Here is a 26,550-nt window from a genome sequence, read left to right on the forward strand (position 1 = left end):
CCTGTCAAATAGTGTAACAACTATTTTTTTTTTGGAGCTTATGGCCTGGTTGCTGAGACCTTTAGCCCGGCCGCACATTGTCCGAAATTTCTGATACGAAACATTTGAACGTCGGCCGGACCGCCACACCGCACACTACGTCGGAAGCTGGCTGAACCGGCAAGACTAGACGAAAAAGTACGAGACGTCATCTTGCAGGAGTTAAAGGGCGAAGAAGGTCATGACAAATTTACCGGCGAAAATTACCAGCAGAGTCACCGGGAATTTTTATAATTTTGTAATTTAGAAGACAAGACTTATTTTATTACTTATTGATTATGTTTATTTTTATGAAGCATTTTTAAAATAGGTTTTGATGATTATTGCGCACATGTTGCCTCCCCCGGAAGTGTATTTATTTTTTGTAAAATGTCTACAAAGTTCAGGTACTGTTATATTTGTTTGTTTTAGACATTAATTTTCGAAATTTTTTTATTAACCGAAAATAATACCTAAGATTGCCATTATTGGTTCCGCCACCAGAGCCATTGTGCTCCCTGCTTTATGGCGAAACACTAGAATCACGACATTTTCCTTCGGTTTTCCTTCCTGGCGCTATAACTCCAGAACGCACGAACCGATTTCCACGGTTTTGCATTCGTTGGAAAGGTCTCGGGCTCCGTGAGGTCTATAGAAAAAAATCAGAAAAACCTTCAAGAGAAAAGCAGGAAAATAGGGAAAATAATTTTATGGCAAAACAACGTTTGCCGGGACAGCTAGTAATTAATACGAAAGCGTTAATCGTTTAGAAGTCGGATGAAAAAATATCCTTTTATTGCATTATAACTCAAATAATTGTATTTTTGGGCCTTAAATCTATTTTTAAGCCCTTCCGTCGAATATTAGAGTATTAGCACACCAAAGAAACTATTAAATGACAAAACTCGTGCCAAGTTATCAGCTGCAGTTTTATTTGCTCGCAGTCAGTATTGTGCTGTGCCAAGCTTAGTTTCACATTTGGTATATTTAACTTGGCAACTAGGTACGATTTTATCTACTGTATATTGACGAGTAGTGAGTTATTAAATCATTAGTCAGTCAGTGACTTATGTTTACGTGAATACTGTTCATAGTTTTAAGCACTGACCAGGGCCGGGCCGAGAGCTTGCGAGGCCCTGAGCTGAAACCACTTAGGGCCACAACCACCATCATTTTAACTGTCAGTTCGTAGTACCAACACCTAAATTGTTTAATAAACCTTGATCGTAGGATTCATAGGATTCTTAGTGATATCAACAAAAATTTAATAAAATTATAAACTCTTTCGCATTATCGTCTATTTTTGAGTTGACTTAGCTCGGGGGTGGAGGCTCTTGAACTCATGGGGCCCTGGGCTTAAGCCCAAATAGCCATATGGTAGATCCGGCCCTGGCACTGACTTGGGTCGGTGAACTTCCTTTTCACACGGTTTATATTAGCTTCACTTGTAACTAAGTATGTATGTAAGAAAGAATCTTAATTTGACCCACTTCCCGGTCTTCGATTAGGATGAAATTTTGCAGACGCTCTGAGTTCTAATGACAATACATGACTAGGAACGTCACTGACATGAGAAACGTCACTACAAATTAAATATGGTGGCCTCCCCAAGATGGCAAACAGGCTGTTCGAAATGCACCCCCATGAAATTGGTATATATATTGGTAAAAATAGTCACGTAACTTAAATCCAACATGGCGAACATCTAAGATGGCGGATTGTCTTTGTGCTTACTAAAAGGGTATTTTTTTACTTTTTTTAAACTATTTATTATTTTTCGTAACGTTTTCTCCATAGTATCCTTCTCTTACCGTTATTTTCGGATATTCTCTCATATTATTTGTCTCTGGCCCTAGGGAGGTAAAAATAACCTATCTAGGGGCCACCTCGAAGAAAGCTTCGAACTCAGGTTGTCCAACTCTTGGGACTTTGTTTTAAATAGAGTCGACGTTTACGTCAAGCATCATTAACAAGAGCATAATTTATTTTTACTACGGCGCGGCATGCGGTAACTTTTACTCGTTGTCAGAAAATATCAATAAAGTTCGCCTATTTCAGTGATACAATAATATATTAGTGCCTTATCACACTGGCGATTAGCGAGCGATTTGAAAGCAACGCGACTGCGCAGCGCACATGCCGCGATTGCGCGGCGTGCACGTCGCGACAGCGCAGCGTCGTCGCGGCGTGGCGTGGACGCCATTTTGTACACTCGTCTACACAGATTATTATTATATATAGTAGATTCATCTAGGGAGTGACGTCAGAATCCATTTTGCTGCTGAGTGTCCAAAACGCCGAAGGCAAGCTGCGTGCACATCCGCGCAATCGCGGCGTTTTCGCGGCGTGTGCGCTGCGCAGTCGCGTCGCTTTCAAATCAATCGCTAATCGCCAGTGTAATAAGGCCATTATTTTATAGCTGTGATACAGTTTACCTACGCATGATCTGATTGAGTTATAACAGCGGAAAGTGGTTTAACCATATTTTGTTAAACTCCACGCTTAAAGCGAAATTGAAATTTCCGTAGAGTAACAAAATTATACGCAGGCATTATTTTGATATCACTTAAATCTGGGGACGCACGAGCGCGTTGTCGAGAGCGGCACTGGCAGTACTATCACAATACAAAAAATATAAACAGAACGGTGAATTGGCCACACGGCCACGTTTTAAAAATTAAAATCGCGCAATGTAAGCTTTAAGAGCGCCCAATCAATAAAATAATTTGTTCTGTTTTTGTTTGAAGTAACTATAAAATAAATAAATAAACGTTTATTCTTCTTTTTTGACCATTACACCACAAGAATAACCACCACCACAACAATCTCTCAACCTCTGTGGCTCTGTGGCTGAGCGCGTTGGTAGCTCGAGCCGGGGGTCGCGGGTTCGTTTTCAGCCAATGGAACAAAAAGTTTTCAAAGTTCCTGGGTCATGGATGTGTATTAAATGAAATGTATCATATAATAAAAATCTTAAATATAGGTAAAGTATTAAATATATTATTTCCGTTGTCTGGTACCTGTAACACAAATCCATCAGGCACTACCACGGGACCAGACTGATTGGTGTAAAGCGTAGATTATAATATTATTATTATTATACATTAAGATAATATTTCACACGATAATAAGCTTAGAACCCCCCTTCGTAGTTTGTGCCATGGGACACATCCTTATAAATTAAAATGCATTTGAAATTTTGTAAATCCCGCTAAAACTTGAAAACGGCTGATCGATTTGGCTAATTTTAGTCTTGAAATATTCGAGAAAGTCCAGGGAAGGTTTATAGAAGAGTTTAGCCCAGTAGCGCACTAGCGGCCAGGTCGCGGCGGCCATCGAAAGTATGGTGTGGCCGCTGGCTGCTGCCGTGCGACCAAGTGCGCGTGGTCTATGGCGGTTTCATACTATTAGGTATTTACCTCGATGGCCGCCGCGACCTGGCCGCTGCAGCTTAGCCGCTAGTGCGCGTCCGTCCTTAGCCCAAAAGTGCACAAGCGGTAGGCCGCAGCGGCAAGGTCGCGGCGGCCTAGCCACTAGTGCGCTATTGGGCTAATACGAAGTTCACCAGGTCACCTAGTAACAAAATGAAACTGAAAAATTGGCCATTTTTCAATTAATCAATCAAAAAAGATTGAAGCAGGCCATTAATTTTGTGCTCTATGGTCTTCACACCTCTAAATATGCTCCTGGGCTAAAGATACTCAGAAATTTTTATAAGTGGCATTTAATATTAAACTTGGACTGCGGACATACGAATTTGGAACGAAATAAAATTAAAACATGTTTATGTAAAGCATCCTTTGTCTCGTTATGATCTAAGCCGCCGGAATAATGAGAAAAACTTTTGTTCCGGCACATAAAAAGACGTCTCACTAAAAACCTCTCAACCTCATTCCATCCAACATGACAAAATGGAAGACTATTTCTCTAAGTTGGAATATTTAATTATGTACTGTATTTATATCTTTGTAGCTTGGATGTGTGATATTTTGGTAAGGCAATTTTAATTATTGTCTATACTTACTTATGAGAACAAATGATAATAATAATAATAATTTTGCAAGACGCCTCACGCAAATGAAATCTGTCAATTTAGTACTTTAGAAAATATTGAGCATAATATTATCTACGTGTCGCGACTCGCGTTGCGGTCTGAATTAACCCTAAGTGCCATGCCACACGATGCGGTGCGGCGGCGGTGCGGCGCCTGACCGGTGCCGCTCCGGTTTCCTATATATAAAAATATATTGTATGGTACACGGCGCCGTCCGGTGCTGCACCGCACGCGCACCGAAATCGAGACGAGGCGGGGAGGGGTGTATGTATTGGTGGAGCTCGAGTCCGTCGCTGCTACAATACTGCAAAACGTTGCAACTCAACGTCCGGCGAGATGGCCTCCGGTGTAGCGCCGCACCGCGTCGCGCGTCGCGTGGTATGGCTGTAAGGGTTATGCGGTCTGCGGTCGAATCAACCCTCAGCGTGTAGTACATATACTAAATTATTGCTGTTTATCAAAATATTCATGTTGTAAAAATAACCGTGAATATTGAAAATATAATGAATACAAATGATAATAAAGGTTTTTTATATCCTAATTAATCAAACAACGATCGTTCAGTTAAGAATCTAAGTGAAGTGAAAACAATACAAAACGATAATTTTATATTTGAGTGTGCCGAGTGCGAGTTTTTGTTTGACATTCGATCGTGAACGCGTTTGGCGTTTACTAAGATTTTGTATGGGATTACTCACTGGGCTGGGCTCACTCTCGTGAGCATCGCTAAGTGGCGCTGTACAAATCCCATACAATCTTAGTAAATGCTAAACGGTTCACGATCAAATGTCAAACAAAAACTCACACTCGGCACACAGTACATAAAAATGTTAGCAAAAACGTGATGTACCTGAAACTAAATTAAATAAAGCGTTCCCACACTTTTTCGTTACTGAATAAATGCAACATTTAGGCGTTTGAAGCGATGACAGGCATATTATAAATGCATGGAACGTTTGCAGTGCGTTTGTAGAGTGGTTTTAGTGAAAAAATACTCGTTACAAATGGGTTTTAATGTTAGTTTTGATGCGTATGTATTGTTAGAGATAAGACACGTATGAATGATATTTACAGCGTGAATTTTGTGTGGGACACGACATCCATGCATCATTTTCTCCCGCGGTGCCTCGGGAACAAAAGTTATGGCCGAATTCATGCGAAATTACTGTAAACAATTGTCAATAAATGCGTATTTATCTGTAATTTTCAATTTTAATTCGTATACTGCGTGAAATTTTAATGGTTGTTTTCCCGCAGTAAAATGATTCTATCATAATAGTACAATAGATTTGTGAAGTTTTTTTTTATTCGAATCATAAATAAAATTCGGCCGGGCCGCCTATCGGCATAAAGTTTCCATAGTACGTCCTACAAAATATTTTTAATTTTCAAAAAATGACTTGCATGATTCGATAGTTCTACTAAAGGTAAATCGTTCGGTAAAAACAACCACTGAAATGTCACGATGTATATTCGTTTTTTTGGGTTCCATATTCAAAGGGTAAAAACGGGACCCTATTACTAAGACCTCGATGTCTGTCCGTCTGTCTGTCTGTCGATCTGTGTCTGTCTCCAGGCTGTAACTCCAGAACAGTAACAGCTAGACAGTTGAAGTTTTCACAAATTATGTATTTCTGTTGCCGCTATTACAACAAATACTAAATTAAAACTTTTTAATCGGGACTTAACGCGACTTATTCAAGTAGTAATGGTACTACGAATACATACTTTTTCTCGACGTTTCGGCCGTGTTGCAACGGCCGTGGTCACGAGGGGAGTCCCCTCTTATACTCGTAATGCAACGCGAAAGTTTAAAATGTTAACAAATACTAAAAACAAAACTTTAATATGGGAGGCTCCCATACAAAAATCACATTTTTTACTGTTTTTGCTCTATGATACGGAACCATTCGTGCGCGAGTCCAACTTGCACTTGGCCGATTTTTATCTTAATCTCTTCTGCATCTTACTTACCAGCTACTATTTATAAACGCAAAAATATCCTATGAAATTATAAACTTGCTCCCGGAGAGGACATTTTTAAAAAGCAACTGTAATAGTAAAACTTTGAAATAGTTATTCCTTTGATCCCCAAGTACGTGTCGGAAGAAAACTATTTGAATTCTCAACGTCCATTATGGAGAGGATCTTCACGGAATTTGAAAATATTTTTTTCTTTTTCTGGCTTCATTTTACAAATACATATATTTTTTTAATTTAACATTTCTTCCTAAAATATGTGTTATATAATATAGTGATAATAATAATAACTATGGACGCTTCACACCACGTCAGTCTGGCCCCGTGCTAACTATCTGTGTTACGGGTATCAGACAACAGAAATATATTTAATACTTTTATAGGTACTATACATAACATAATATTTATTTATGATTTTTATAACATGATACACATATTTAATAAACATCTAATACCCAGGACACTTTTTGTTCCGTCAACGGGATTCGAACCCGCTTGAGCGCTGACAACACGCTCAACTACTGAGCCACAGAGGTCGTCAAAATAATAATAATTGATGAGAGCAATGCCCTTTATCTGATGTATTTTGATTTTTGACAGAGATTTATCTATGTGCTGGCGTTTATAATTAGTTAACGTAACAAAGCGCTAATCAATAACGAAGTTGACTAGAAACTCTTGTAAAAAAAAACCACAGCATTATTAAAATAATTTTTCAGCAACACCTTATATTAATTATTTAGCCTCAATTTTCAACACTAATAGATTTAAATAAGCACCATTCGCTTCCCTTATTGTACCCCAGGGCCGCATTCCAGACATTTTATGCTGAGTGAGCTCTTTGGGAATAAGAAATAACGTTCGTACTTTCATTTCTTTTACTATAACGACGGCTGTAGTGCTTAGAGACACTATTATATTACGCAATATTTCTAGAATATTGCGATATTAATAAAACCGGCCAAGTACGTGTCGGGCCACGCGCAACACAGGGCTCCGTAGTACCGCTAGTTTTTGATAATTTTTGTATGGTCAATGAATGTTCATTTATTTAAACGTGTTTTTCACTACTAACAACATCATATTTTCAGTTGCGTTCAAAGGAATTTGAACGAAAAGTTCCTTTATATTTCGCCGAATATGTTTTCTTAGGTGGTCGACTATTACTTAATAACTTAGGTATGAAGTCTTCTTAGCCGTGATAATTTTCCTTTTAAATTCAGCATATTTCCTACGCCCATGAATTTTTTCCCATTTCCAGAAGCAACCGTTTAGCTAGTAGAATGCTAGTGACACTGAACTCTTAAATTTTTTTCCGGTTTGAAACTTCATATTTCACAAATGGATCCCAAGGTCGCAAAATGATCTATGAATACTCATAATATTTTTAAAAAACCTATCCAACGATGCAAAAAATATGTCATACCTGCTTAAAGTGTAGGGGAGATACCAAAAAAAAATTGCTTTGTATAATTTTATATACCTACCATTTTAAAGGCATCATTAATATCTGCATTCATGCTGAATTACAGCTTTGTAGGTCCTACAGTCTCTGAGTAAAATCGCGGACAGACAGACAGATGGACAAACAGACGGACGGACAGACTGAAACTATAAGGGTTTCGTTGACTACGGAACCCTAAAAAGTAGTGTAATAATAAAGCAGATATTTTTTTTAGTAAGTACCTCAAAGAAGAAGTAACTAGAAGTAAAGTTCAAGAATTTTGTGAAATTAAGTTACTACAATTTCGTTGGCAAGTTATTTATCATCATTTATTGGTATTAATTCTTCAAGCCGGCACCGGTGATCGCGACAACAATAGAATACAATAGCATTTCCTGGAATCCGCGATCGAAGTAATAATATTATTTTCATTTTGGAAAAAAATCTACTGAAATTCCAAGTAGTACCGCTCTCGTACACCGCAAGATTAAAAAAAAAACAATAAAGGTACCATTGACAAACACCGGTTTTGTAAAAATGATTCATCCTTAAAGTTAGCCTTCTCGTTTTCTTTGAAGTAATCTGAGACGAGAAAAGTTCCCCTAACTTTTTAATTTTGAATTGAATTTATATCTTTGAGTCATAAGTTTAAGCGTCAAAGTGCTAATAACGTTATTACTCATTTATAAATTATACTGTATAATATTATGTACTCAAGAATATTTTCATAAAATCATACCACCGACCTCTGTGTGACGACCTCTGTGACTCAGTTGGTGGGCTGTTGGTAGCTCAAGCCGGGGGTCGCGGGTACGAGTCCCGCCGACGGAACAAAAAGTTTTCAAAGTTCCTGGGTCATGGATGTGTATTAAATATGTGTATTATATATTAAAAATCTTAAATATATGTATAGTATAAATAAAAGTATTAAATATATTTCCGTTGTCTGGTACCCGTAACACAAGTCCTTTAGGTACTTACCACGGGGCCAGACTGACGTGGAGTGAAGCGTCCATAAATATTATTATATTATTATACCATTCATTTCGTAGTAGGAAACGGCCCAATAATTCAGCCTAAACATAGAAATATGCACTTCAAAGTAGACCCGTTGTACAAGTCTGCCACACGTTTTATCGTAAGCGCCAATTATAATTGTTGAATTACACAAAAGGTTCTGCACAATATGCCGCGGTTTTAAGTCATGCGTTAGGGAATTTATACTAAAATTTATATTAGAATTGCACAAAGCTCATACAGACAATAGCTCAAAAGCGCTGCGAGTAGTTTAATCAGAAATTATGTTCAAAGGTATTAAAATTTAGCATTTACTGAGAGTCAGACGAATCATACAATAAATATTATTGCTCAAAACAGAATAATACAGAACTATATTATATTTTTAAACTGTGGATAATTAAAAAAATATATACCTTTGCAATGTAAGACCACAAAATATAAGATACAATATAAGGGTTCACGCACACACAAATCTTATTTATGTCAATATAAAATTCTCATGTCACAATGTTAGTTACCGCGTACTCCTCCGAAACGGCTTTACTGATTCTTACCAAACTTTATATCCATATTCAGTAGGTTTGAGAATCAGCTACTGGCTACTTTTTAACCGACTTCCAAAAAGGAGGAGGTTATACGTTCGTCTGTTTATATATATTTTTTGTATGTTCAACCATAACTTCGCCGTTCGTGGACCGATCTTCATGATTATTTTGTTGTTGTACAGGGTTGAATCCGAGGTTGGTACCATGTTCATCACAAAAATGGTGATCTGATGATGGGATCGAGGGGACTCCTTGAAATTTGTATGGAAACATATAGTGATTTTGATTTTTTCTGAAGTGTTTCAGGCATATACTACCAAAAAGAAAGATTTTGCATCAGTATGTACTTTTGAATCCTTATAGATACAAGTTCGAGGATTTTGGCTTTATTTATACTACTCCAAGCAAAAGCCAATTAATTCTACATTATTTCTGTTGAACAAAGGCTAAATTTTATTTTGGAAAAAATTGGGTTTGGTAAGATATTTGGGTTTTTCGGACGCCAATTGTAAAATCAACCAGAAAAGTTACTTGTTTTGAAACTATATAAGATAGAACCATAAAATGTTCTAAGTAATTGTAGATCTTATAAATATCTACAAAAAAGTCCGCGACACACTATACTTATCTATGTCGAGTAAGGCACAATAACAATTTTGTTATTTAAAAATCTTGATTTTTTTTTGGACAACATTGAAACGCGTTTATTTTACTTATGCAATTAATCCTTATGAAAATAAATTATTTCATCACTAAGTACGGTTTATGTAGATAACATTTGGTCTTTGAATGATTAAAATTGGACGTTTAGTTTTGAAATTATGGCGAAATGAAAATATAACGATAGTGGGCGTCACCAAGCGGGGGTGCGCTTGGTGACGCCCACAGATTGTCTTCCTCCCGCACGGGAGGAAGACAATCTGTGCAGTGTGCACTATAATATGCATCCCTTCGGATAATGACTGCGTCCGCGTCGTTGATGTCAGTGTTGCAGTCTGTGAATTGACCTGAGAATCAGTTTGCTGACCGACTCTTTCCTGGGTACGCTTTTTGCAGCCGTAACCGACATCCACGCGGGCGGAGCCGCGGACGACCGCTAGTAATAATATGTACAACTCTAAGACAACAAGCTATAAGTAATTAAGCCTTGTGGTCTCATAGGTAACTAAAAAGAGTAAAAATATTATTTGTTAACAAAAAAATTAAAACCGACTTCCAAGGTAAAAACAAAAGTAATAATCTTAAAAATAATCTAAAAAGAATCAAATAATTCTTATTCGTTATTATAGTGCCATCTTCAGACTTCGCCTAAACCTCAACTATTTCTGTACTCAATCTTCGTACTTTTGAAGTCGCTACCAGCCCGGAAAAGTTCTGAGATCCTTGACATAGAACTTACGCTAAGGTAAGCTGGTACCGACTTCAAAAGCATGATGATGAAAGACGGCACTATAATAACGAATAAGAATTATTTGATTCTTTTTAGATTATTTTTAAGATTATTACTTTTGTTTTTACCTTGGAAGTCGGTTTTAATTTTTTGTTAAAAAATAATAATTACATTGATAAGTACATTTTTTGAATAAATAATAGTAAATTATTACAACTCGAGACTGACGGCGACCATTGTTTGTGCAACGGGATAGCGATGGACGTTGCCATGGTTGTCACCATGGCAACGTTTATTACTTATTTTACTTATTTAGTCACTTCAATAAAATAATATGGGCGAAATACTTTAACGTTTGCCGGGACAGCTAGTATAACTTAAAATTACTTAAAAAATTAGAACAATGAGGTAAGTATCACTTTGTGCACGCTTGTTTTGCTCATTAATTTGAAGAACACAGCTGAACTACAGTCTACTAAATAATGCGTTTGTATACAGGATGTAATATAATACTTTAGGGTGTGTACGTGTTCCTTGTAGAGAGTTCACTGTGAAAGTAGCAGCGCTGAAAGACCAAATTTTTTTTTCACTTTTGTATGGGGAAACTCGTGGCGCTCGGGCCCTTGCCCATACAAAAGTGAAAAAAAAATTTCGTCATTCAGCGCTGCTACTTTCACAGTGAACTCTCTACAAGGAACACGTACACACCCTAAAGTATTATCACTTATTTTTGTTACACACCGTATATAATACCTACTATTGATTAATTTTTCATGGTAAATAGTAATGTTGGTATAATATTTTGTTCGCGAATGCGTTTGCGTTAGTTTGGCTGCGTATTTTTGGTATGACAGTCATTTTAAATATAATTCCTTGAGTATGACTTTTACATGAAATTTAAAAAAAACTGCAAATCTAAACTTATGATAGGAATATCAAGGATATAATACTCTCTCTATACTCAATAGATATTCTCTCTAATGATTTCTTAGGTTTACGCGAGTATCACTCATTATATTTCAAGGTTCTACACTTTACACGGATTTTGTCGCGGAGCATTTTGATTAATCCCGACGTTTCGGCTACTTTACAGCGGCCGTGGTCACGGGTGGACTGGTGGAATGTCCACCCGTGACCACGGCCGCTGTAATGTATTTGGTAAATCCAAACATGTGCTACCTCAACGGTATCGCAAATTCTGTTGTACTATCTCGTTATACGGAGGTTTAGAGATAATTTAGTCTACCGCTGATCCACAGTACAATATGAGGATAGAACAGCTTTGTAAGCTGAAATTATCTAAGGGAAAACATTTTGCTCGAAATTTACAGAGTCATTTTAATAAGTAAAGGTTAATTACTAAACATTTCCGCGTAATATTGGTAAATAAAAATACCGGCCAAGTGCGAGTTTACCATTTATGACGTATAAAAAAACTACTTGATAGATTTCGTTCAAACCAATTTTCGTTGGTAGTTTTTATAGTAATGTACATCATATATATCTTTTTAGACTTATCATGAACTTTAGAAGTTAGAGGGGGGGGGGGGGGGGGCGACGACGACACACATTTTACCACTTTGGAAGAGTCTCTCTCGCAAACTATTCAAGTTAGAAAAAAATCATAAAAGAAACTTCAATATGATTTTTAAAGACCTATTCATAAATATCCCACACGCATAGGTTTGATGAAAATTTTTTTTTTGTTGGTTTAAGATTTACCATTTATGACGTATAAAAAAAAAGTACCAGGGTACTTGTAATTTAAGTAAATTAATTAATCCGACCTAAATCCAACGTGTAGCACACGTCATATCAGAATATTGACAGAAACGCCAGGCCGCAGCGGCAGGTCGCGGCGGCGGCCATCGAAAGTATGGTGCACGGCCGCTGACCGCCGTGCGGCGGTACGTGTGATCTATGGCGGTTTGGCCGCTAGTGCGCGCCAGGGCTAAATATTGCAGTAGTGGCTCACTTAACATGAGTAGCTTCTAAATGTTCAAGTGATAGTCGGTTCGGGTCTCTAAATGAATGGTCACCCGACTCACCTTATAAATCTCTTGTGCGTATGCTGCCTACGTTTAGTAAACTAGTCAAAGGTTATTGACTGGTAAATAAAAGAAAAACAAAAGTTTTGACTCTTTTAAAATATAATTTCGGGTAAATTTTGACCACTTTTTTGATATTTTGTCTCCGCTCAATGATATGTTATTAAGTATACCACATTTTCAAATAACAGTAAAGCGGGAAGTGGGAACCGTACATTTTTCCGAAGTAAAAAGTATCCTATGTCATTTCCCGGGACTAAAAGTGTATACATACCAAGGACATAGATCAAGATAGATACCGCATGTCCCTCCATTTGTATGAAAACGAGCGTGCCACTTTTTTCCTACCTACTGTGACGTACCGATGATAAGAAACGTGTTCATTATCTAGGCCAACGTTTCTATTCGAATTTCTACAGCTCAATACAGCACAATTAGGCATTTAAAGGCATTTTTAAAATTCCGATTGACGTCCGATTCCGATAGCAGACTAAAAGAGCAGACTTTCGAAAGACGAGAATTGCTCGTCGTTTGGGAACGCGATATGGCACGCGAAGTACATACACATGCGGTATCTATCTTGATTTATGTCTGTTATCCATACCGAACAAAATCATGATGAAAGCTATAAAAATATTAGTCACATTATTATTTACTAGCTATATGACCGAGCTCGGTATTCCATGAAAATGACATTTTCTAAAAATGATTCCTAGCTAGATCGATTTATCGCCCCCGAAACCCCCTATATACTAAATTTCATGAAAATCGTTGGAGCCGATTCCGAGATTCCAATTATATATATATATATATATATATATATATATATATATATATATATATATATATATATATATATATATATATATATATATATATATATATACTTTAGAAGTTAGAGGGGGGACGACACACATTTTACCACTTTGGAAGAGTCTCTCTCGCAAACTATTCAGGTTAGAAAAAAATGATATTAGAAACCTCAATATGATTTTTAAAGACCTATCCATAGATACCCAACACGTATAGATTAGATGAAAAAAAATGTTTTTTGTTTCAGTTGTACCTATGGGGACCCCTAAAATTTTTAATATTTTTTCCATTTTTTCAAAATCTTAATGCGGTTCACAGACTACATTTACTTACCAATTTTCAATAGTGCAGCTCTCATAGTTTCGGAGAAAAGTGGCTGTGACATACGGACGGACAGACAGACAGACAGACAAACAGAGTGACATGACGAATCTATAAGGGTTCCGTTTTTTGGCATTTGGCTACGGAACCCTAAAAAGCCAATGGATTGCTTTGCAAAATGACAAAGAATCACTACAAAAATATCTTAATGTAAAAACAAACAAAAATAATTTGTTTTTGTCTGAGACGACATTAAACAATATTGTATTGTTTTAGAAACATTATAGGTACCTTTATAAAATAATATTTAAAGTATTTGTTAAGTTTTCCTCACAAGATTTTTGTTAGAAGTTCATAAAATTCAGACTTGAATGTTAAATTTTGTTCAGAAAACTATGCTACATAAATAAAGCTACGCAGGAGCCAAGATATCTCCTTATTCCTTCTCCTTGTTCCTTGGCATTAGGGTTCAAATATTATTATGTTACATCAGATACTGGGGCCGTACCACAAAACCGTTTTCAGACTCAAACAATAGGACGAGAAAGTCGCGTCCTACTCTAACAAACGTGAAATGACGTTGTTAGAGCAGGACGCGGCATTCTCATTCGATTGTTTGAGTCAGTCTCAAGACGGTTTCTTAGTAGACCTCCTGTACGTCTGCGCTACAAATGAAACCACGAGTATCGCTCCATACAGCCGGCCATTAATGTTATAGATCACGTTCCTCCTATAAATCATATTTTACATACACAAGCTCCGCCAAGCAGACAATGAGAACGCTTTCCACTGAAGTGTCTCGACTTACAGCTTCAATAAGGCCATAATGTACGTAGCGCATTAAAAACCGAAGCGTTGTACTTCGATCGCAGATTCCAGGAAATGCTTTTGTATTCTATTGTTGTCGCGATCACCGGTGTTCTTATGGGGCTTGAAGAATTAATCAATTTTTTGTAAAAATTCAGTAAATTTAAATAAGGTTTGAATATTTTCTGATCATAGTAGCTGTTGCATGTCAGGTTACTTCGAATCTTAGAATTTTTTTTTTTATGGAATAAGGGCGCAAACGAGCAAACGGATCACCTGATGGAAAGCAACTTCCGTCGCCCATGGACACTCGCAGCATCAGAAGAGCTGCAGGTGCGTTGCCAGCCTTTTAAGAGGGAATAGGGTGATAGGGGAGGGTAGGGATGGGAAGGGAAGGGAAGGGAATAGGGGAGGGTAGGGAAGGGAATAGGGTAGGGGATTGGGCCTCCGGTAAACTCACTCACTCGGCGAAACACAGCGTAAGCGCTGTTTCACACCGGTTTTCTGTGAGAACGAAGTATTTCTCCAGTGGAGCCAGCCCATTCGTGCCGAAGCATGGCTCTCCCACGTATAAATCTATATTATTCATATTATTATTATCTATATTATTATTTTAGTAGTTGTTATAATATTATTTAATTAATTTTGTATGGAAATTATATTGCAGTATTTAGTACAGGAAAAGTATTATAATTATAATTGAATCCATGTTTTTAACTATTTTCCTTTTTCAAAATGGCGCCTACAACTTTATGTAGTTTTAAAAGAGAAATACGCACACATTATCTTAGCTTTTAACGCGTTTATGAACAGAGTGGTAATTTTAAAAGCCGCATAATGTACCGAGAATTAATATTTCTCCATCTTCTAAGTTTATGGCTGCAAGTTTGAAGAGGTTTTGCTAGACGTTAAGAGGTTCTTGCCACTAACAGAAATAGGGCGAGCGTTGACGGACGTGTCCTCGGGAATTCTAAGAACTTTTACAGTTTTTTTAATAAATTTTACATACAAGATTATATTAATTTTACAATCGTAAATTGACATACTAAATTAATAAAATGTTACATTTCTTTTTGTTCGTTCTTGAATCAGTTTGAAATGATTTTAAACTCCATTTTGGCACAATCCAACTAATTACCTGTTCACCATATTATTCATATTAACCCATCAACTCCCATGCTGCACCCGCATAACAATTGAAAATCTATTGTGTCTGCGATTCCCACGATCGAGTTTACTACTTAGTATTAATTCAGATAACTTGAAGTAGCAAAACAATAATATTATAGTAAAATTTGTTTCTGAGTGTGTGATTTTAAAAATACACCTGAACTAATCTAAAAAAAATATAATAAGTAATCTATAAAATAATATTATACTAATAAAAATGAATGTATATTTTGTTAGTCTCGCTAAACTCAAGAAAGACTAATTTTAGTCTTGAAATATTCTTATAAGCCCCTTGAACTACCCTGGGAGGGTTTTAATTACGAAAGAATTGATCCAAAGTTCACCGGGTCATAATTACTATACTACATCGTGTTAGGTATATGTGCTGATACAATTAGATGTACTAAATACTAAACTAAGCTCTCAGTAGCCGCAACTAATCATGTCTTACTATAATGTCCTTGTTCGGGGAATTGTGTGTTGAAATGTGCTGTCGATTCGTCGACGCAATTAGCCACCTACAGTACTTGTAGTTGCTCTGTTGTCACGTTTGATTGGTTTTTGTGTTAATTTGGGTTGGATGTCGGATGCAATTTGCTAGTAGTGCAACAGCCAGAATTTCGTAATTTTATAATAGCTGATTGACGCCTATAGCGGTAAGAGCGACCAGGAAGTATTAGGTTAAGGACCTTCAGAACTGGATACCTTCTGAAGTAACCGCGACCTTATTCCGTAGTTGCTGGTTGTTCTTACCTCTAATAGGGGTCATAAACTGGAGGACAACTTTAATATATTACGCTAGATGTCATTCGTGTATATACCTATCCATGTTTATTTTAAGCCAACCTTTTATTGAGTGTCCGATGTCCCTCTTCACGTTTATCTATTCACTTGAACTTTGGATGAGTAACCGTCACTCGCGATAACCAACAGACAACTACACTATTGAAAAAACGCATTCTTAAAAAAATCATTTGATCATTTTTAGAAGGCTTTTAGTTAGAGCTCATAGTAACATAAATATTATTTCGTTACAAAATATTCTAGCCTTTTTTGACGAAAGTAATAACTTTAGTACCTACGTTTAATATTCATTCTACTTTAACACATAACAGATATATTGCTTTAGCTTTCTCGCAGCCAGAAACAAATGATTGCAAACCAAAGATTGATGAATTTACCTCCTAAACAGACAACGTAATATTATGTGAGAAACGCCACCTGTGATCCAAGCTACGCTGTACAAATTATTTAAGTGCATGAGTGTAAGATCCTTGCTTTCGTAAACTTTTAGATGTACTTGCCTTGTCTACTTGTAGTTGTATAATTTACGTAATACTTGGTAAAGGTTAGGGGAAATATTCAAAAATAATGAGAACAGTATTCCCTTCTGACTATAGAGGTATAGATCATCATAATGTTGAGGTAGCATCATAAAATAATAATTATGTTTCTTCTCATACACACATCCTAATACCTTGTAAAGCTAGAAACAAATTATCGGACGTTTTCATAAGTCGCGGGCCGCGGCTGATGGATGCGGCTTAACAATGCGCACGGTTCATCCTCGGACGTCCACGGATGCAAAGACATCCGGCCAGCCAGTTTCTGTTCGGACGTCCGAACGCTCAAGGTCACGTCCGCGACTAAGGGCCTTATCACACTGGCGATTAGTGAACGATTTGAAAGCGACGCGACTGCGTAGCGCACACGCCGCGATGACGCCGCGATTGTGCGGCGTGCACGCAGCTTGCCTTCGGCGTTTTGGACACTCAGCAGCAAAATGGATTCTGACGTCGCTCCCTAGACGTCTACTATATCTCTCTCATGATTTATGGCACATTTTTGAGTGAGAAATTGGCTTTTAAATATATTTTTTTCTCCAACTTTAGAAAAAAATAAAATTCTCTGCCTTCATACTAATCTGACCTATACTTCATAAGAAAATCGTTATAACTTCTAAACTATCTGACTTTGAGCATTGAAGTAAAGAATGTATTTAAGATGAAAACCTCCCCTATATTTTTAAAATAAAAAAGAACCAGTTTAGTGCCCTAGATTTTTCACAAAAAGCAATATAAAAATAGACATTTTTTTTTCTTAAACTTTGATTTTTCTATATTTAATTCCACGAAATTTATAACATTTTGCCTATGTAAGCGTAGTTTTTATCTTCATACGATATTTACATGAGAAGTGCTGGTCAGATTAGTGTGAAAGTCCGAGAAAAACTAAAATGGCTGCCATTTTACAACCGTGAGAGAGAGAAAAAATTTGAGAGCCAATTTGTCGATAAAATATGCCATAGATCATGACATTAAAGGATCGGACACCGGTGTCGGGACACATTGACATATATATATATATATATATATATATATATATATATATATATATATATATATATATATATATATATATATATATATATATATATATATATATATATATATATATATATATATATATATAACCAACGATTTTTATGAAATTTAGTATATAGCGGGTTTCGGGGGCGATAAATCGATCTAGCTAGGAATAATTTTCAGAAAATGTATTTTTATTCGTGTTTTATCGATAATCGATAAACTGAAAAATATGACTCTTCCTGATATCTATTGGCGAATAACAATACTATTTTGTTGGCAACCAATTGTTTTAACGACCAGTTGATGGCGTTATTAAGTAACACGAAGTCAATGAGAGTTTGCTATACCGAGCAAAGCTCGGTCATCCAGGTACTATAATAATAATCTGTGTAGACGAGTGTACGAAATGGCGTCCACGCTACGCCGCGACGACGCTGCGCTGTCGCGACGCTTTCAAATCGCTCGCTAATCGCCAGTGTGATAAGGCACTTATGTCAGACAATGTGCACAGTTTAGTGTATTTTGTATTAATCAGAGAGAAACAAGCCGCATCCGATGAAAACGTCCCATAATAATTTGTTCCCAGCTTTACTACGATTGATGTTCTGGTGCGTGCCTTGCATCTGAAAGCCACTACCTGACTTTTTTACAACATAGAAATAAGCCGACTTCGTCATTTCCTAAACTTATATTATACGAGCCCGCGGCTTCGCTCGCGTTAAGAAGTATTATTTACATACAAACTTTCAACCCCTATTTTAATCCCTTGGGGTTGGAATTTATCAAAATCCTTTCTTAGCGGATGCCTTCGTCATGACATCTACCTGCATGCAAAATTTCAGCCCGATCCGATATATATATATCAGATTGTTCAGTCAAAGGGCTAGCTGGCAGCCGACTGGTCTAAAGGTTATTTAGACCAGTCGGCTGCGACATATATATATATATATATATATATATATATATATAACGCCAAACCAAAAACAAACCAGTTGGCTAAGCATCGTCTAGCTGTAGTGTTGAACGTTGTAGCCAACAAGTCGGCTAAATGACGTATAGCCGTGTGATTGAATGGCGTTGTTCAGTCAAAGGGCTGGCTTTGATTGAACGGCTATTTAAACCAGTCGGCTGCGACATATATAGACTACTCACTGATTTTGTTTTATCTAGTTTCGTATCACAACGTCAGGTTGTTCCTTTAAAATATTATATTCTATCCTAGTAAATGAATTACTAGGATAGAAAATAGCCTGAAAGAGCCCTGATAATACTGAACTTTAAATTCTCTCAAATACTTTTTGCTTTATATTTGCTAGTGTCCACCGAACTGGCGGATGTTCGCTGCGAGAGTTAATACTCTCCTTATATTATACTTACTTGCGAAAAGCAGAATTCGTGACTATTGGACCGGTGCCAACTCTAAACCTGTAACAGAAAGAAGCGTATTTTCAGTAAGTCGGTAATTGAATTTTAATTTTATCAGACTCCACCCGCCTTTGTATTACTACTGGGAGCGTTAGCATTTTGATAAAATTTATATCGGCAGCGAGTTTATTGTGTAAAGGAAAAGTTCACAATAGAAAGGATTTCCTAATTGGATAGATACTATATTATTGATTCGATATAATATCATCAAAGGAGCCTTTACTTCCAGTGTATCGGTTTCATTGATAACGATGCATCTGCTGAAATATATCTGTAATTGTTGGATATGCGATATATTACAAGTGAATGTATTTCTGAGTTATTCTTTGTAAAATTCCTTCTTTGACGTGGACACATTCGACTCATTGCTCGACCAGTCAAGAGCTATACTATAGCTATTAGCTAAAACTATGTAGCCAATGTAGCACTGACCTCCATTATACAAGTACGCTGGAGGTCAGTGCAATGTAGTATCACTTATTTCGCTTGACTTCACGGTGTTGTACTTTTGAACTCATAAATTAATTTTCTCGTATATACTGCCCATAATATTATCATAAGATCACAATTTAGGTGTTCATGACATTACAAAGGACGGAAAAACTCTAAAACAAACGTTTTACCAACCGAAAAAACCTTCATTTGCAAAGATAATAGAAAGTTGATAAACGATTTTACGATGAAATAGATTCGGAAAGATGAGAGATACATTCGCAACAGTCGATTCACTCTTGCTCTATTTAACTCGGAGATAAAAGAGCTAGACCGTAGTAAGTCGATAAAGAGAACGGCCACGCAACAATGAAATCCATTTGTAACTGATTTAGCACGAAACTTACTGCGGGTGTGTTTCAAAATGCCGAGATTTATTTACCAAGTAAAGTCCTGGAAGTTGTATGATATTTTTTTCGCGATACTGTTTTGCTGCATAGTACGGAAGCCTTAGAACAATTTTTTTTGATCATCAAGTTAAATTGTATAAAATCCTTTCTATTTCTGTTAGCTATCACTTTCAAGATTTTTCTCAGATTTTTACCTGTTTGTATCTGTTTTTTATAATATTATGTTGTTGGTCCTATCAAAATGAAGCTACTCACAAAAATTTGCTTGATTAGTTCTAAAAAAAATGATCTATACTAGCACTATGTTTTAACTGTGTTTTTGTTTATAATGCTAAAAGTTTGTGTATACAGACATGGGCGTACCCAGGTTCTGGGCCAGGGGGGGGCAATTTACCCAGGTTCTGTTGCCCGCGGGGGGCAAATTACCCAGGTTCTGGGCCAGGGGGGGGGGCAAATTACCCAGGTTCTGGGCCAGGGGGGGGGGGCAAATCAGATTTTTCATAAGCTAGATGTTTATAAAGAATAAAAAAATTATAATTTTTAGTTGTAAAAATATTGTATCGCAAACAAATGGCAAAAATTCGTTTTCTTAATTTTTAATTTTTATAGATAAAAGTACTAGATAATATACTTAGTAGGGACGTCAACATGATCCAGGGGGGGGCAGCTGCCCCCCCCCCCCCCCCTGCCCCCCCTTGGTACGCCCATGTATGCAGACCTACAAGGATGGCAATTGGCACAGTATCATGTGAACGTGGATACAAAACTAAAGCTACTAATATGCTACTATTAATTCAAAAAGGATTCTTGGATGCGACAGAAAGGTGTGAGTGTTAGTGTTAGTGTCTAAACACAATAGGCCGAAAAAACGCGGCTAAAGTTTGGCAGGATTACGCCTGCAATGTATTTTAAATTGCTGATGACACACCATTCCGAAATAACGTCGCGTTATATTGTATGCGTAGCGCATTGCTGGCGTACCTAAACTTCGGTCGCGTATTTTCGGCCTAGTGTGTTTAGACACTTAAACAGTTTCTCTTTAGCTAGGCGTAGTTGGCGTATCTGCAAGGTCGTAACTCGTACGTTACTTTACGTAAAAAACCTAATCCAGACACGGTAGGATAAGTCTGTGTTTGTTGTTGGTGACGATTTGTTTTGATTTGTTATGTTAAAATTTGTATGTGTACAGAGCCAAAGTTATTGTTTCATTTTGAGACTTAACTAAATACTGTAACTGCAATACAAATTTTGAAGTGATAATACAAAATAAGTACTGTTTCTTCATCTGATTAACATGAAAAAAATACAAATATTATTTACTTTAATATTCTCAGAGTCGTAGTTATCGGAGCAAGGTAAATAGAAACCAAATGAAATTCTGTTTTTCTTTTGGCTTCCTACAGCTTACTGGCTGGATATTTCGCATTACAAAAAGTAGTTTCAGTAACATCGGTAAACAAGATTGTTCGGGTATTCGGGATGACGTCATAGAGGGGTAAAGGCAATATTTATACAGATGTATTACACATAAAAATCTAAGGAATTGATATCGCTGCGCATACTTACTGCTTTCATGAGGTTGATCAATTACATTTTTGATATAGATTTTTGTGCTCTAGTAAACATTAAGCCTAATGGAAGTCGTTATAGCAGCATTTATATAAAAACCGAAATCACCACATGTCTCCATATTAATTTTGAGCAGTTCCCTCGATTAATTATGGATACTTTCACTAGGTCACCACTTTTATTATAAATATAGTACCAAATTGGGATGATACTCTACACACCAAAAGAAAAACTTTGTAAATCCTTTCACAACCGGCGGAGTAATCGTTGAACATAAAAAAATGTATACTTATGTATAACATCTCCCCCATTTTGAAAGTCAGTTAAAATTGTAGCGTGTGTGTTATTCTGATTTAAATTATATAAAATTTATTTTATTTATTAGAATTTTTTTTGTTTTCAGTATTTATTAATATAGCGGCAATAGAAATACCTAATCTGTAAAATTTCAACTCTCTAGATATTACGGTTACAGCCTGGAGACAGACGGACAAACATTGAAGTCTCAGTAATAGGGTCCCGTTTTTACCCTTTGGGTACGGAGCCCTGAAAAGTATCTAAATCAGAAGATATTCTACGGGGACAAGTGAAAATCATAGCGGCACTGAAAACTGAATCGCAATCACGTCACAAACACTAGTCACATTGTAGATTGGAACTCCTAAATGCATTTTTGCTTTCCGAATCAGCCCGGATACATAATTCAGAGCACAGACCGTACATTAATCAGTCATGGGGCTCAGCTATCAGCTTTGCTAGTGTTAAGGTTAGCGCACATGTTGCTGGGCCGCAGCGTGTCGTAGAGGAACGCAAAAATCCGCTCATTATTGAATATAATTTGTATTATTTGCACATTGTATCGAACTGCAGCATGTCAAATTATTGCTAGGCATCATCATCATTGAGTTGGTCTGTAAATCTTCACATCCAATAGCTGAGCGGCCCGCTGCGCCCCTTCAACAGTAAAAATACGTGTGGCGCTCGGGGACTGCCGCAGTAAAGCTATTGCATAGCATTTTTATCAACTTGTGCAATTATGATTCGCATACGTCTAGTCGCTCGAACACAAATACCGTGCCGAAGTTTGGCAACACTCTCGTCGGTGCTGCGGCGAGTACCACAACCCCGAGCTACACCGAACCCAAGTCTGCCGAACTGAAACGATGTTAGACGAATGTTAAGTATTTTTCGTTACGGAATTTCTTAATTTGGTCGCCGCGCTCAAAACCCACGATTAAAGCTATGCAATAGCTTAAAAAGCATGCAAGCTTTTACTGCTAGACTCTTCACTTTCTATGGCAACCTGAAATCTGCCAATCCACTATGATTCGCTCCGACACGATATGGCCTGACCATGTGCTAGGTAAGCATTGCGCTGCGCGGCTGTGCTCCACTCATACGCTGCGACTCATCATAGTTTGCGCGAACCATTCCTACTTTTGCTATTTCAAAGTTTGCGAGTTGCGACCCTAAATCAAGGATGTCATCACGGGGTTCCCAGGGGGATTATGTTTCAATTTCGGTAGTCCTTCGTCCGTTACTAATCCTTCTTAATCTTTGCTTGAACAGATTTATTCGGGATAAGAAAAGGATTTTCAGTCGCGTCGAATATTCGCTATGTTTACGGCCAGTCGGGGTTCAGATCAGAGGGCGGGTTGGGTCATGCACTTCCAGTAAACATTTCAAGGTCATTCAGGTCAGTGAAGGCATCAATCAGGTCATTACTATACAAAGTGTGTGAATAAAGTGCTTAGATGACGAACTTAGGGACATTTAAATTTTAATGATGATCAACTTCAATTTAATGGAGAGTTTGGCGGATGAATGGGGCTAATGTCGAAATCCTCCTTTGATTTAACAGTTAAAATTTAGCATTCGTCTCTTAGTGCGGCAGTAATATATTTATTCGGAGCGTGCGAAGTGGGTGGAGGGGGTAAAGAAAACGATTGCGAGGCTTGCCGCGGCAAAAATATGCAACCAAAGGGGCTCAGCTAATAGTCAATCAAACATGTCAATCTTGTTTTGAAATTTTTAGAAATTGGTCTTAATTATTTTTGTATCGTAGACTGCAAAAATCACAGCAGAAATAAGTAGTCAGTATACAAATTTAATGTTTTTCCTAAATCCACTAGGAAATTAGATCAGATATAAATGGATAGCTGCTGTAAAAATGAAAAAGTATGTGATTCGATATAACCTAAAATTGCATTATCAGCAAGTTATTTGAATTGCATTTTATAAAGATATTAATTGAGTATCTAACTATTATTTTAGTGTTGATAAATGATGGATCACCATGGTCTCTCTCTCTCTCTCTGGACAAAACTTGCAGTGATAGTTTCATAGAATATTTCATTTAAATCCAAAATACCTATCAGGTGGAAGAAATAGTGACTCACAAATGACGATAAACCAGATACTACTTCTGGTTTAACTGATCTTTTAGAAGCTGGAGATAGTGTATTGAATGAAAAAAGTTTTTCAAGTTAGCAAGTTTTAGATGAAAGGAGTAAAAAAGTTAAAATTATTATGCCCCCATTTTGAGCAAAATAAAACGAGTACTCTCAAGAGGAAACCGAAAGGACTTATGATATTGCTCGAGTAAGAATCCATAGTGAAAGCAATGATATTCTATGTTACTATTTTAGAAACTCATTGATTGAAAGTGTACCTAACTCAGAAACATGAAGAAATGTTGCAGTGTTTTAGTAAATTTATAGACTCCGATTTTCTTCAAGAGTATTAATGTTGTAAAAATAAATAAAAACAAGATTTTTAAAAACATTACATTTATTTTTTTTGAAGTATAAAGTATTGCTCGTATTTTTGTTACTGATTAAAGCAGCAGCTGGTTATAAACGCAGAGCTGCATTTTACTCCAGCAACAACCCGATGGCCGATCATTATTATCTATCTGTAAGAATGAATAAAAATGTTTAGACTTGCTTTATCCCAATGTTTAGTTACGTTTTTTGGTTAGTTGAGTACTTACGTTTGAACTTGTTTCATAGGGAGTTAAAGTCACCGATGTTCGGCGAATTATATTGGCTCATATTAAATAACATTGCCATTAGTTCTTAGCTCTTCTACATCCCTTACATGTCCTGCTAACACCAATTTATTTCCTTTTAGCATAGATTGGGCCTTGAAACTTATTGGGTGTTTTGCACACCCAAATACCATTAATTATTGCTTTATATATATTTTATTTGCTTTAATATTTACAAAATAAACAAACTCTTGTTGTTTATTTTTTGACACATGCCCTTAAAACTTCTTTTAAAATATGTCACTACTGACGTGCACGTTCCGAATACGAAATTTTCGGTTTCGGTGACGGTGGCCGGTTTCATTGAAACCAGACCAGGTACGCAGGAGTAATTTTATAGTGCCCAAGTGTGTGCGCAGTATAGAACAGCACTCTCTATTCCTTTACTCTCATAACCCAGACGGTAGACCGACACGACTGGCGCAGGACCGACTTTTTACATGCCCATCCGACGCATGGATCATCTTACTTGTCAGACCATGATTGCATTTAGCCTGCATTGATTGTATTATTGTAGGTAATGAAAGCTATTCAATTATACAACATGTTCAAAGGTAGATATTATTAAATTCTAACAACTAGATTGTAAAGTTTATTAACCCTCCTAACTCCAACAGGACAACTTTGATGATACCTAATAGTGGCAATTCTAAACTACTATATGTTACATTATCCCAGAATGTGAAATTATTTTATCCCGGTGGGATAACGCGCGACCATAATTATTAAAGTTATTGCGAACGAAACGAAGCGCTTAATAGTATTCAAAATACGAGTATTATAACATGCAGATACAGTTTAAAAACTATACTGTACTCAGCGAAACATGGCGATAGCGGTCATAGACTCCCTGTCAAAAACTTGTCATTATCTAGCGGGTTATAGACAATGAAGTGTCAGATGTTGTCAATCGCGGCTTTGTATAGAAAATGACAAGTTTTTAACAGGGAGTCAATGACCGCTACCGCCACGTTTCGCCAAGTACAGTATATTATATAATTTTATCGACGCAATTATATAATATTTTATACATCTTTATATAATGAATTCGAAAGTTTCTGTCGGTTTGGCTGTATATCTGTTTGAAATCTGTCAGGCTTATAAAAGTTACTATAGTAAGATAATATTATGTTGATTCAAAAGGGCATAAATATTATTATTATGACAGTTTTTAAACCGAAAATATCTACGCTACGGTCCTTGGGATAAATAGGCATCATTGACTAGTTATATTAAAACAGACAAAACACAGGTCAGAAAATAGGTCAGCTTTATCTAAACATAAACCTCCGACAGACAACGGGTTAAATTCAGCAAGTAGATAATTCATTGATAGAGAAGCCGACGATGTGGAGTACGAGCTTTAATAATTAAGCAGGCACCTCAATACGACACTTCGTTGGTAGTTTGAAAACGTGTACCTTCCGGTACAATAGCCGCAGAATAAATTTAGTCTTCCACTACAGGGGTCACTTCACAAAGACTCTCTTGAATTAGAGCTGATTAACAGTTTCCAGTATTCACTTTTTATTAACCAATACGGACAATGTTTTATGCACTAATATGTATACGTTTTATGTAATATTATGTACATTGTACAGCCGCGTGAACTTGATATTACCTAAAATGATTAGACTTTCTCTTGAAATTCAAGAGAAAGTCCAATCATTTTAGGTTAAAAATACC

At 36.7% G+C, this 26,550-nt stretch overlaps 1 protein-coding gene across 1 annotated transcript in view; it reads right to left on the reverse strand.

Annotated features, from left to right (window-relative positions):
• The window catches only part of LOC121728458, a 301,224-nt gene that overhangs the window by 102,913 nt on the left and 171,761 nt on the right, over positions 1-26,550 (reverse strand). Inside the window, exon 3 of the mRNA XM_042116649.1 lies at positions 19,357-19,404. The gene's annotated coding sequence lies outside the window, so the exon portion shown is untranslated. The remainder of the gene's footprint in view (positions 1-19,356; positions 19,405-26,550) is intronic.

Source organism: Aricia agestis, chromosome 6 (genome assembly GCF_905147365.1).
Source record: "Aricia agestis chromosome 6, ilAriAges1.1, whole genome shotgun sequence".
In the NCBI taxonomy this organism is placed as follows: Eukaryota; Metazoa; Arthropoda; class Insecta; order Lepidoptera; family Lycaenidae; genus Aricia; species Aricia agestis.